The following is a 13,311-nucleotide window of genomic DNA, read 5'->3' on the forward strand; positions in this document are numbered from 1 at the left end:
TGGTTCAGGTTATGATTTCGCAGTTGTGAGATCAAGCCCCATATTGGGCTCTGTGCTGGGCATGGAGTGTGCTTGGCATATTCATTCTCTCTCTCTCTCTCTCTCTCTCTCCCTCCCTCCCTCCCTCTCCCTCCCTCTCCCTCCCTCTCTCCCTCCCTCTCCCCCTCTCCCCGTCTCTCACGCTCTCTCTGCCCCTCCCCCACTTGTGCTCACTTTCTCTCAAAATAAAGAAGTAAACATTAATATATATATATATATATATACACACACACATATATATGTATGTATGTATAAAATGATTGCCTTTGTCAAAATGGATACCATGGACAAGCACATTGTATTCAATGTCACTAGTTTCTAAGTCTTCTAGTCATTACTATAATACGTGTTTCATGCATATTCATTCAGCAAATGTGATCACTAATGTGTGTTAAATGTGGAGCTTCATCATGGGAACACATTCCTTGCTTTTAGGACACTTAGAATCTGGAAGGGGAAGCAGACAAGAAACTAGGCAGTTACTTTATGGAAACTGCTACTGTTAAGTGCTGTGGAACCTATCAGAGGGCACCTAATCCTAATCTAGTCAGAGGTAGGGATTAGTGGTGAGAGGGAACTTTCTGGATACTGTGATATTTTGTCTAAAAACTAAAGAAATGCATAGAAATTAGCTTAAAATTTTCTCATGGGTAAAAGGAATAGTTGACTGATGATTCCATTTAAAAGCACAGAAAAGAAAATGTGTATTTTATTCATTGCCACATAAGTACTTGTGAAATTTTTAAAAACATTTTTAGACTTTTATGGTTTGGCAGTTCTGTGTGTGTGTGTGTGTGTGTACATGCATGCATGTGTATTTGTGCTTATATGAGTATCTCTGAGTAGGCTGCCTCATATTACTACTTCTTTGATAATTTGAAATATTACTGCAAGTTGAAAACAAGAAAGGCTTATATTTCTGGTCTTATTCTTGTGTTCTCCTTCAAAGGTATATTCTGGGGCAGCTGCCTCCTGTGATTATTTCCTTTCCTGAAAGACCCTCACAGGCGTTTACTTTGTGTATGAACTAGTTAGGTTAAAAATTAAATTAATACTGACCAAAAATAAACTATTTTAAGTAGGATCCACACCTAATGTGGGGCTCGAACTCATGACCCTGCGATCAAGAGTCGCACGCTCCATGGATTGAACCAGCCAGGTGCCCCACTATTTTTTTAATTTTAACTGTGCCTATAACTTGGGGCTCTTCTTTTTGAGAGTGAAAACTTTAATTCAGCTAAAACTTTAAACAAGAAAGGTAAATTGGGAAAATTGAGCTACCCATTATATTAAATAATTTAGTACTTCAGTTTACTATATTTAGCAGTCTTCTAAAGGTATAAGTGAGATAGTTTGTGTTGCATGTTAATGTGTAGTTCAAGCTGATGTGTTCACATTTATAAAAGTATTGATTATTGTAATTTCAAATCAGTGTTTTAAGAGACTTATTGAAATACTACTCAGCAGTAAAAAAGGAATGAAACTATGGATATATACAATAGCTTACATGAATCTCCATAGAATTATGCTGTTTTAAAAAGACACCCCAGAAATTTCATAGTGGATAATTCCATTTATGTAACATTCTTTAAATGACAAAACTGTAGAAGTGAAGAACAGATTAATGGTTGTTAGGGTTTAAGGAGAGGGAAGGGCAGGAGGGAAGTACATGTGGCTAGCAAAGGGCAGCAGGGAGAGATCCTGGTGATGGAAGGTTCTGTAGTTTCATTGTATCATTGTCAGTATCTTGATTGTGATACTGTACTATGGACTTGGAAGTTGTTACCATTGAGGAAGCTGGGTAAAGGGTCCATGGAATCTCTATGTTGTTTCTTACAATTGCATGTTTTCTCAAAATAAAAAGTTAATCACAAAAATGTTTTTGAAGAATAGATGTTTAAGATTAAAAAGAAATGCCACAGTTTGGAGCAGAAATAATTTCAGTGACTTTTGGCAAATGCTTCACTGCCAGCGAGGCTGAATTGTAGTGATTTGAGTATTTTGTTTCTACAGTAGGACAGACTAGGGTTTGCACAATTAGCTGTTTGACTTTGGACTAGTTCTAAAACTGGAGCTATGGTTTTTTTATTGGTATTGAAGAATGAAAATATTGTCTACCTTCTGTGACTGTGAAGATTAAATAGAATAGTGCTTGTGAAGCATCTAATGTACTTGACCTATAATAAGAGATCAGTAAACTTTAGTAATTATGATGGGTTTTTATTGCCCGACTTCTATTCCTAGCGTTTTTAAAAAGTTGAATTTATTTCTATACAAATTAATTCAAAATAACATAGCTTTGTATTGTTTTTAAGGTTATTTATTTTGAGAGAGAGAAAAAACGAGAGAGAGCATGTGCGTGAGTGGGGGAGGAGCAGAAAGCAAGAGAGAGAATTGCAAGCAGGCTCCACAGAGCCTGTGGTGGGGCTCGATCCCATGAACCATGAGATCATGACCTGAGCCGAGATTAAGAGTCAGACACTTGGGGCGCCTGGGTGGCGCAGTCGGTTGAGCGTCCGACTTCAGCCAGGTCACGATCTCGCGGTCTGTGAGTTCGAGCCCCGCGTCAGGCTCTGGGCTGATGGCTCAGAGCCTGGAGCCTGTTTCCGATTCTGTGTCTCCCTCTCTCTCTGCCCCTCCCCCGTTCATGCTCTGTCTCTCTCTGTCCCAAAAATAAATAAACGTTGAAAAAAAAATTAAAAAAAAGAGTCAGACACTTAACAGACTGAACCACCTAGGCACCCCTCTATGTATTGATATAAGAAATGGTTACTTAAACAAAAGTCCAGGGTGAGATGGCTTTATAAGTGAATTCTATTGAACATTTAAAGAAGAGTTAATAGCTATCCTTCTCAAACTGTTCCAAAAAAAAAAAAAAAAAAAAGAAGTGGAAGAATTGCTTCCACATTCATTCAATGAAGCCAGCATTACTCTGATACCAAAACCAAAGACACTACCAAAAAAAAAAAAAAAAAAAATACAGACCCATATCCTTGATGAACATAGATGTTAAAATCCTCAACTAAATATCAGCAAACTGAATTAAAAAATACATTAAAAGGATCATTCACCATGATCAAGTGGGATTTATTCCCAGGAAGCAAGGATGGCTCAATATATGGAAATCAATCAATGTGATATATTACATTAACAAAATGGATAAAAATCATATAATTATCTCAATACATGCAAAAAAAGCATTTGAAAAAATTAAACATCCATTCATGATAAAAACTCTGAACAGAGTGGGCATAGAAGGAACATATCTCAGCATAGTGAAGGCCATATATGACAAACCCATAGCTAACATTATACTAATTTAATGTTTTATGTCAATTATACTTTTAAAAAATATTGTGTTTTATATTTGAAAGTTGCTGAGAGTAATTCTGTCTTCTCACAAAAAATGATTACTTGTATATGATGAAACAAAATAATAGCTAAAAGGAATACAATTTATTTTCACTTCAGATCTAAAATTGCACAAGAATAAAATTGGTCTTGGAAGGATTCCTGGAAAGAAACCTGATTCATTTGGATGTCACTGATGCCAGGACAGTGTTGTGACCTAAAAACATTTGTGTCTTGCTTTCCATATATTTATGGTATCAGTAAAGTGGCTTGAATTTCTTTTTTTTTTTAAGTTTTATGTTGAGATATATAGAGAGAGGCGAGTGGGAGAGAGGATCCCAAGCAGGCTCTGCATTGCCAGCGTGGAGCCCGATGTGGAGCTTGAACTCACAAACCGTGATTTCAAGACCCGAGCTGAAGTCAGATGCTTAATTCAGGTGCTGCAGTAAAGTGGCTTCTATTTGTTTTGAAACCCCAATTGAAGGCATTTCATTCTTAAAGCTGTTTTTCTTGAGTTTTTAATCTTTTTTCTTTTTTTTTTTTTTGGCTTATTGAAACTTTCTCAGGTACTGTATCTGATGGTAGCAACAAGACTGACAAGTATTGCTTAATTGGAACTACATTAAGGTTTTGTATTTTCCTGTACCCATCTAATGACTTCTTTTTTGAAGAAATAAACATTTGAAATACATTCCTTATGAGGTATAGTTTGGGAAGAAAGCCACCAATAACCTAGGAATTAAAGAAGTAAACAGAAACACTTATTCTGTGGATGTATTAGCAGCTCCAGTTTTAGCCAGATATCACTCAGACAGAGCTTGCTCTATAAACATAATGTTTTGGGATAAGAATATCAGTACAAGATCTGTAAATTCATCTTTAGACCTTACCTGACTTAGGTATAGCATATATAAGGATGTATGTATAAAATGTACTTAACTGATTTCCGTGAAAAATGAATATGAGTTTTATGTTTAGCAAAACTTTGTTTTGCTAAAAAGTTAAAAAATATTTGACACTAACATTCTGCCATATTTGCTTTTATCTTCTCTCCTCTTTCCTTCCCTTCCTCTCTCTTTCTAGAGTCTCTGCTAGTGTGTGTGTGCACACACACACACAGTCATTCCAGAATCTTATGAAAACAAGAACATTTTTCTGCATAATCACAGGGCCGTAATTACACCAAGAAATTAAATGTTACAATAATATTATCTAACACATAGTCCATATTTTTATTTCTGCAATTATCATGCCTAAAATGTTCTTTATAGCTTTTTCTTTTCCTTTTTCAAGCCAGGGACCAATCAAAGATCATCTATTACTTTTTGCTGTCATGTTTTTGTTCTCTTTAAGTCTAGAACAGTTGTCTCCCCCCACCTTGTTTTATTATTTCATGACATTCATATTCCATAGAATGGAAGCAAGTTAGTTTGTAGACTATACCCTAATCCTGACTTGTCTGATTGTTTCCTCCTAATTAGATTCAGATTGAAATTTTTTGGCATGAATGCTACATAGGTCATGTTGTATACTTTCAGTTGAATCTCATCAGGAGGCATATCATGTCAATTGGTCCCATTATTGGTGATACTAAGTTTGACCATATTTTCTTTTGTAATTGGGAAGCATTATGTGGAGTTGATTGCATATTGTTCCCAGTAATGCTCCATCTAGTGGTTTCATAGTCTGTTGATGATCTGTGCCAAATTAATTACAGCATTGGTGGTTGCAATATGGGGATTTTTAAAATACTGTCATTCCTTTTACATTTCTTACTTGGCATTATTCTGTAAAGAAGAGCTTTGTCTTTCTTTCTCCCTAAATGATTATCATCATGAACTCATGGATGCTTTTTGTTTTTAATTCCTTGTATTATAATTCATTATTGTCATTTATCTTTTATTTTAAATATTTATTTTTGAGAGAGAGAGAGAGAGAGAGCATGTGCCGGGTAGGGGCAGGGGGTGGGGGGAGACAGAGGATCCAAAGCGGGCTCTGCGCTGACAGCACAAAGCCCAATGTGGGGCTCCAACCCACGAACTGTGAGATCATGACCTGGCCGAAGTCCGATGCTCAACTGACTGAGCCACCCAGGTGCCCTTGTCATGAATCTTTTTTATACCCATGTGGGCCCATATTTGGCCAGTGGGAGCCCCATGCAAGCTGGCTTGTATAATCTTTTGACATCTCCCCATCAGTCTTTGAATATTTTTTTCTCTTTGACACGCCTGTATATTCCAAGCTCACTTTGTATTTTTTTTTCTTTTTTTTTTTGCCTCTGACTTGGAATCAGCCATTTTCTAAAGAGCTTTAGTTTTATTTTAATGGGGAACTGTTATTTAGATACCAAGATCTGGGCACAAACGTATTTATTGCTACTTTAGTAGTTATTGCTTCTAGGCCCTTTATTCAAGTTAAGGCTAGGAAAAATAGATGTATATAATCATGAGTTCTTTATTGGTTATAATTCAAAACTGAAACCATAGGGTTCTTCCATATTTGAATCTTAACTACCTGCCCTCAGGACTCCTTCCCAGAGAGGTGCACCCCCAGCCTGATGCAGCTCTTGCCTGGGGACAGTTGCATTGCCACCTGTGCCCACCTTAATACAGCTTTACCAGCTGAGATCTACCTCCATCAGCACTATCTCACCATCCACCAGCCATGCTGTAGTTAGAGTGCCGGAAGCATTTCTACAGTTGTGTTTGTGCATTTTTCAATGTATACTGCAGCTACTTCCAGCCAGGATGAGCTGTCTGCTTGGACAATCCAGGTTACCTCCTGGTTACAAAATGGCATGGCTTTTGAGTAGTCCACCCCAACCCTATTCTTAACATAAAACCATGTTCTTTTTAGAGCATGAAATGCCTTGTACTATTGTTATCCCATTTTCCAGATGAGGATAATTGAAGCACAGAGAAATTGAGGACTTTGCCCCAAACCATATGGTAGGTGGCAGAGTCCAGGTTGAACCCAGGCACTCTACTTAAATAGCTCTTGCTCTTCTTAATTTATGCTATTAGACCATAGGGTTTAAATAAGATGTAGTAGAAGATGAGACCTGATGAGTGGTTATTTTAAGACCATGAAGAAGTTCATTAATCAAATAATTTTGGATGTTTCTGGTAGGCTCTAGGAAGTCATGGAAGGCTTTTGCTTATAGAATGTTGTGATTAGAGATGTGCTGTAGAAGGTTAATTTCTTGTGGCTGTGGAGACTGTTGGAGACAAGATTCCAGTTAGGATGTTGTTCTGGGGCCTCTTTGGGGATCTAAAGAATCACCATCTCTAAGGTTTGGGCTAGGGAATTTGTAATTTTTTGATGATAAGCCAGATTTGGAACCACTGCTGTAAACTATTTCCTTTGTTTACCATATTTATTTGACTACTGGTATGCTGTTCCTTTATATGTCCACCCAGCAGAACCTCATTTAAAGTACACTTGCTGTTAGACGTTAAACATATTCCAGATGAAGTTGATGGAACTCCTCAGGACACATAATATCTTTCATTGGTCAGGGGCTTTTAATAGATGTTTGAGCCGTACTGTTTTTTTTGTATATATTCTTTTTCAGTAAAGATTAGTATCAGTTTGCTTCAAGTGATCTTGAAAATAGTTCACCATTGGGTACTGTGATTGTCAAATTCACCAAATGTAAATGACAGAATATAAACCAGATGCTCATACTACCCTTATAGAAACAGATTATAGAGAACTCTCAGCTGTTTTGCTGTGTGCTCTGTTTGTTAAATTTGGGCAGAACTGATGTTGAATCTCATGAGAGGGGTATTTTGAATCCCATGGACATCGTCTCCTTTGGCATAGCTGCTGTTTTCACCATTCCATCTGGTGATAGCAGAGCAACAGTGGCACTTTTGGTCCTGACCATGTTTAATACAGCTTGGGTACAACATCAGTATGTCAGGAACAACAGTGCCCTAATAACAACTAAAATCTTTGTTGGTCAACGTATATTCCTGATTTTGTGTTTAAAGCTAGTGCTTTTTGCTCTTTGGATCAACTCACTTTTGATAGTCTGGATTTTTGATATATGAAGATTTCCTTATACCAGAGGACAGACCTTATGATTTAGAAGCATAAATTTTTGGGCGCCTCAGTCAGTTAAGCATCTGACTTACGCTCAGGTCATGATCTCCAACGATTAGTGAGTTCAGGCTCCACGTTGGGCTCTGTGCTGACAGCTCAGAGCCTGGAGCCTGTTTCAGATTCTGTGTCTCTCTTTCTCTCTCTGCCCCTCCCCCACTCATACTCTGTCTCTATCTCTCTCTCAAAACTAAACATTAAAACAATTAAAAGGCAGGAGCGCCTGGGTGGCGCAGTCGGTTAAGCGTCCGACTTCAGCCAGGTCACCATCTCGCGGTCCATGAGTTCAAGCCCCGCGTCAGGCTCTGGGCTGATGGCTCAGAGCCTGGAGCCTGTTTCCGATTCTGTGTCTCCCTCTCTCTCTGCCCCTCCCCCGTTCATGCTCTGTCTCTCTCTGTCCCAAAATAAATAAACGTTGAAAAAAAACAAAAAACAAAAAACAATTAAAGGCATAATTTTTTTTCTTGAAAGTTTCAATTTTCATATCAACTATAGACATCTATCTCTAAGATTCTGGCTACTTCAAGGTTGAAGGGTGATTTATTTTTCTAAACAATGAGTTATTTTAGATATTATTAAAAATAACATTTGCTTTTCCATAAGTTTGCATTCTGCTTATCTTTAAGCAGGAAATATCTATATATTGATGATAAAAAGAAAAATAAGTAAATATGCTAAATTCTATTTTCCTTTTGCAGTTTTTTATTTTCAATTTCTTATGGCTCCAACTAATCTAGATAAAATATATATAATTTATTTTTAAAGATCTTTTATGATCTTTCTTAGACATTCCTTAAAATACTAAAATACTTCACTACCTAGAAAAATAAATCACCTTTCACCTTGAAATATTTATAAAGATACTTTGCAAACATATGGAATGGATTACTTAAAGCCATAAATGGTGATTTATGGAGTATTTATACTGAAAGCGTGGGAGGAGAGCATCAGAAATTAATCTGATTTTTTATTTTGGCAATAGCTTGTGTTATATAATTGACGTACCATATAATTCATTCATTTGAAGTGTGTAGTGCAGTGGGTTTTAGTATATTCAGATGTGTGCAGGCATTTCCACAATTTAAAAAAATTTGTATCACCCTGAAAAGAGACCCAAGCATCTACTTAACACCCTTTATTGTCACCCATCCTATCTCCCCACCCACCCATCCCCCCAACCCTAAGTAAGCATCTACTTAACTACTTTCTATCTCTATATATTTGTCTATTCTGGACATTTCATATAAATGGAATAATATGATATGTATTTTTGTGTGTATGTGATTGGCATCTTAGCATATTATTTTCAGGTTTCATCTGTGTTCTATATATCACTCTTTATTGCTGAATTATATTCCATTGTATAGAATATATATTTTGTATATCCATTCATCAGTTGATGGACATTTGGGTTGTTTCTACCTTTTTGGCTATTGTGATATTTGTGAACAGTTTTTGTGTGGACACATAGTTTCATTTCTCTTGGATATATAGGCCTAAAAGAATAACAGGATCAAATGGTAACCTTTGTTTCACTTTTTGAAGAACGCCAAACTGTTTGCACAGTGGCTACATCATTTACATTTTCACTAGCAGTGTATAGGAGTTCTGATTTCTCCACATTCTTGCCAACAATTGTTATTATCTGATTTTTAAATTATAGCCTTCCTAATGGATATGTAGTGGTATCTCAGTAGGGTTATAAGTGCTGTTTTACTTTTATCTCCATGTTAATTAAAGATGAATGAACCTTACAGTAAGCTTGTTTTATAAATAAATGATAAAGTATAATTTTCTGAATTGGAATTAACTCTGACAAACCCCAGTCTGATATGTATATGCTGTGCATATCACTTTAGCAGAACGATTCAAATACTTGATGTTCATGATTGATTTGTTAAGTCTTGGCTCCTTCTTATACCCTTCTAGGACTACTTGGACATGGGCACTTAGAGTTACTATACCACAGTAGGCCAAGACCTGGATTCTTCTTAGGAATTTTTTTTTAAGGTCCATGTCTAAATCTGATATAAGAATAATAAAAGACATGCAATACTAGGACTTACATCTTACTAATTTTTGAGACTAATAAATTTCTCACCTATAACACTTAAATGCTTCTCCTTATTTAATAGCTATTTTTATATTAAAAAAACTGTTTTCTGTCTCTCAAAAAGTAAATAAACGTTAAAAGAAATATATTTTTTAAAAAAACCTTTATTTTTGAGAGAGAGAGAGCAGGGAAGGAGCAGAGAGAGAGGGAGAGAGAGAATCCCAAGCAGGCACTGTGCCGTCAGCACAGAGTCTGAGGCAGGGCTCAATCTCCCCAAAATATGAAATCACAACCTGAGCTGCTGGCAAGAGTTGGGTGCTTAACCAACTGAACCACCCAGGTGCCCCTTTAATTTTTTTTTAATTGTTTTTTTTTTTTTTTTTTTGAGAGAGTGAGAGAGCATGTGATGAGTAGGGAAGAGGGGCAGAGGGAGAGAGAGAGAATCCCAAGCAGGCTCCACACGGGGCTCCGTCTCATGACCTGGGACCATGACTGGAAGTGGAAATCAAGAGGTGGATGTTCAACCAAGTGAACCACCCAGATGCCTCTGTGTAATAGCATTAACTTTAATTTCTAATACATAAATGTAACTTGTTTTGTGTAGAGTCCACTGATTGGAGGTAACAAAAATACGATTTTTGTAACACAGATACAGAACCTAATACTGGCCTTTGTATGATACTTTAAGCTCTATTCAATAAATTCAGTGGAATTCTGTAGCCTTTCCTTTTTCATTGGAACTGCTTTTTATTCCGTAAGCAGTCTTTATACTGCTGATCCTAGCATATTCTGCTCTGCCCCCCGGTGGCCTCAGTGCACAACTGTTGCTTCTGCCACGGCTGTTGGAACTGCAAGATTCTGTGTTGCCTCCTGCTGCAGTATGCAGCCCCATAGTGTGGGGCACTGGGAGGAGTCTGCAGTGTGGATGTGAGATGGTTATGGGCTCTAGAGCCAGGCCTCTGGGTTTGAATCCCTACATCACTACCTCCTTGCTGAGTAACCCTGAACAGGTTACATAATTTTCTCATCCGGAAAACAGGTGTAATAATAGTCCCTCTCACAGGGTTGTTGTATTAAATGAGTTTAATACAAGTGCTGAAAACATTGCATGCTGAAAATATTACATGGCACATAGTATCTGTGTTAGCTGTAGTTGTGTTATTCTGATCTTAACTCTTTAGGTGAGAAATTAAATATGTGTGCTTTATCTAGACATATAAATTACTGTATATTGATTGTGACCTAGAGCTTATTATTTTTTTCTTACTACTGATCTTTTCTAGATTCATTACTTTCTGCTTTATATAGTTTTTAATTTATCTGTACCTCATATTGTAAAATTAAAAGGTAAAAATAGTCATATTAAAATTTGAAAGTTTAGTTTAAAGAAGTGGGTGATTATCATATAGACATAACTATAAGGACAATATGAGAAAATGTTTTTATTTTGAAAATGTATTACTAATTATACTTAGTGTTTACCATCCTAATTTTTGAAGTAAACTATAGATTTTATATGTATGTTTTGCATACTATAACAAGGTAATTTCTAAGTAAGTTTTTTCTTTGCACTTTTTCCTTTCCGCTTTTTATATATATTGTATGTATATATCCATACCTGTATGTATATACATATATGTATGTGTATGTATAGGGGTGTGTGTGTGTGTGTATCTTGAACATTATTATGGTACGGTGTTTTTTCCACTCAGTATTGTATTGTGCATATCCCTATTGTTAAATAGTTCAGGATACCATAAATAGCTCATTATGGTTGTAACATTGTTTCCTTCCTTTTTGTTATATATAATACTGTAATGGTCACTTTCATTCACATAGCTGTTTTTTCCTCTCAAATTATGTTTGTAGAATAAATTGCCAAGAGAAAAAATCTTGGTAAAGAGTACATAAATAGTTTTGTGGCTCTTGAAATGTTTTCCCACCTTTTTGTTCAAATTATGCTTTTTAATGCTATCAAATACTGATTTCTGAGAACTTTCTTCCTTAAATCATTGTGCTAGGAACAAAGATGAGAAAGACAGTCTGCTCACTAGGGCCAGAAGAGTTGAATGGAGAGGACACATACAAATAAATGACTTGAGTGAAAGGAGGTGCTAGAAGTGATAACAGTGTGCCGCTTCGACTCTGAAGGAATAACTGGGCTACCTGGGCAGTAGCAGTCTGGAAAAGACTTACTGGATAGAGTAGAACATGAAAATATCTGAATTTGAAACAATTATTTATGTTTATTTTTCTTTCGTGCATATGTTTATTTAGAATTTCCAAAACATATTTCTTGCCTAACTAAATAACTTAATTTCTGCCAACTGCATGATACAATAGAAAGAGCCCATTAGATTTGGACAAACTATTTAATTGTCTGAACTTCAGCTTCCTCACATATAAAATGTGTAAGTGATATTTCCTTTAGAGAGTTGTGAGGGTTGTAGAAAGTATATTATCTCCGGCTTTATTTCAGAAGAGATTTGACATGAAAGAACTAATATATTAATGACATACTTAGCACAGTATCTGGTACATAAGTTAGACTTAATAAGTAGGAGTCACCATTGGTTGTATGATTGTTGTTATTAAGATAAAGTATCTGCCTTTCTATAAGTAGTGCTAAATTTTTGATAGGCTAGTCTACTACCTCCTAGTCAAAACCACTTTCTTAAGCTCCAGTGTAAAGCTAGCTCCCCATTCCTTATGGTGACCCCCCAGACTAGCTTCTTCCCTTCCAACTTTCTTCAGTTCTTGCTAGTTTCCAGGTACCATGTTAGGTGTAGGAAGTATGAATATAACTAAGATAATGTCCTTGCCTTCAAGAGTCTTACTGTCTAACAAGGGAAACAGGGTTGTATACAGGTAACTGTACTATGATGAGAGAAGTCAGTGATTCTCAGCCCTGGCTTCTGGGGAACTTTTTAAAAATACCAGTGCTCATGCCCTACTTGAGATAAGTCAGAATTTAATGCAGGTATAAACACTATTTTGTAGGAACCTGTACTCATTCTATAGGAAAAATGAGTCATTTTGATTGGAAAGTGAATTGGAAAAAGCCTTTAGAATGAAGATAACAATCAGGCCAGTGTCAGGACAGCAACAGCAAGGGCATGGAAACTTGAAAATTGGTGACAGATTTGGGGAATGGCAGTCTTCTCTGGCTATTTTGAAAGGAGTGTGATTTGGGGGAAGGAAATGGTAAGTTAAAAGGCTGGAGTAATAGGTAGGGACCAGCTGTTAAAGTACTTTACCTCTGTTTAAGGAGTATAGACTTTAATATAAAATAAATGAGGTAGACTTCATGAGAGAATGTGATATGATGAAATCTCTGATTTGGAAAAATAACTAGTCCCTAGTTTATAATATCTTCAAAAGCAAATTCTAGATAGATTTAAAGCAATAGAAAACAATAGAGGAAAATATTTCTGTATTTGTGGGGTGGGGAAACCTTTTGCAAACGTGAGATAAGTTCTGCGTCATAAAGGAGAATAGCAAGATTGACAGATTTTACCAAGTATCTATTTAGAACTTCTCTGTAGCTAACTATACTCCAAATAAAGTTGAAAATCCAAAGGCACACTAGGAAGATGTATTTGCTATCTGAATGACACAGAGCTAATATACCTAATATATAAAGAGCTCTTACAAATCAAGAAATAAAAACAGATGAACATCTCAAAGAGAAAAATAGGCAAAAGATATGAACAGGCAGTTTTCCAAGGGACAAAATACAAGTTGGTTGCTTAACATGTAAAAAG

At 36.2% G+C, this 13,311-nt stretch overlaps 1 protein-coding gene across 8 annotated transcripts in view; it reads left to right on the forward strand.

Annotated features, from left to right (window-relative positions):
- Positions 1 to 13,311, forward strand: part of CAMSAP2 (calmodulin regulated spectrin associated protein family member 2) — a 113,566-nt gene that overhangs the window by 46,772 nt on the left and 53,483 nt on the right. The window lies entirely within an intron of this gene.

The sequence above is a fragment of the Herpailurus yagouaroundi genome, unplaced genomic scaffold (genome assembly GCF_014898765.1).
Source record: "Herpailurus yagouaroundi ecotype Mexico unplaced genomic scaffold, PumYag 308, whole genome shotgun sequence".
Classification (NCBI taxonomy): domain Eukaryota; kingdom Metazoa; phylum Chordata; class Mammalia; order Carnivora; family Felidae; genus Herpailurus; species Herpailurus yagouaroundi.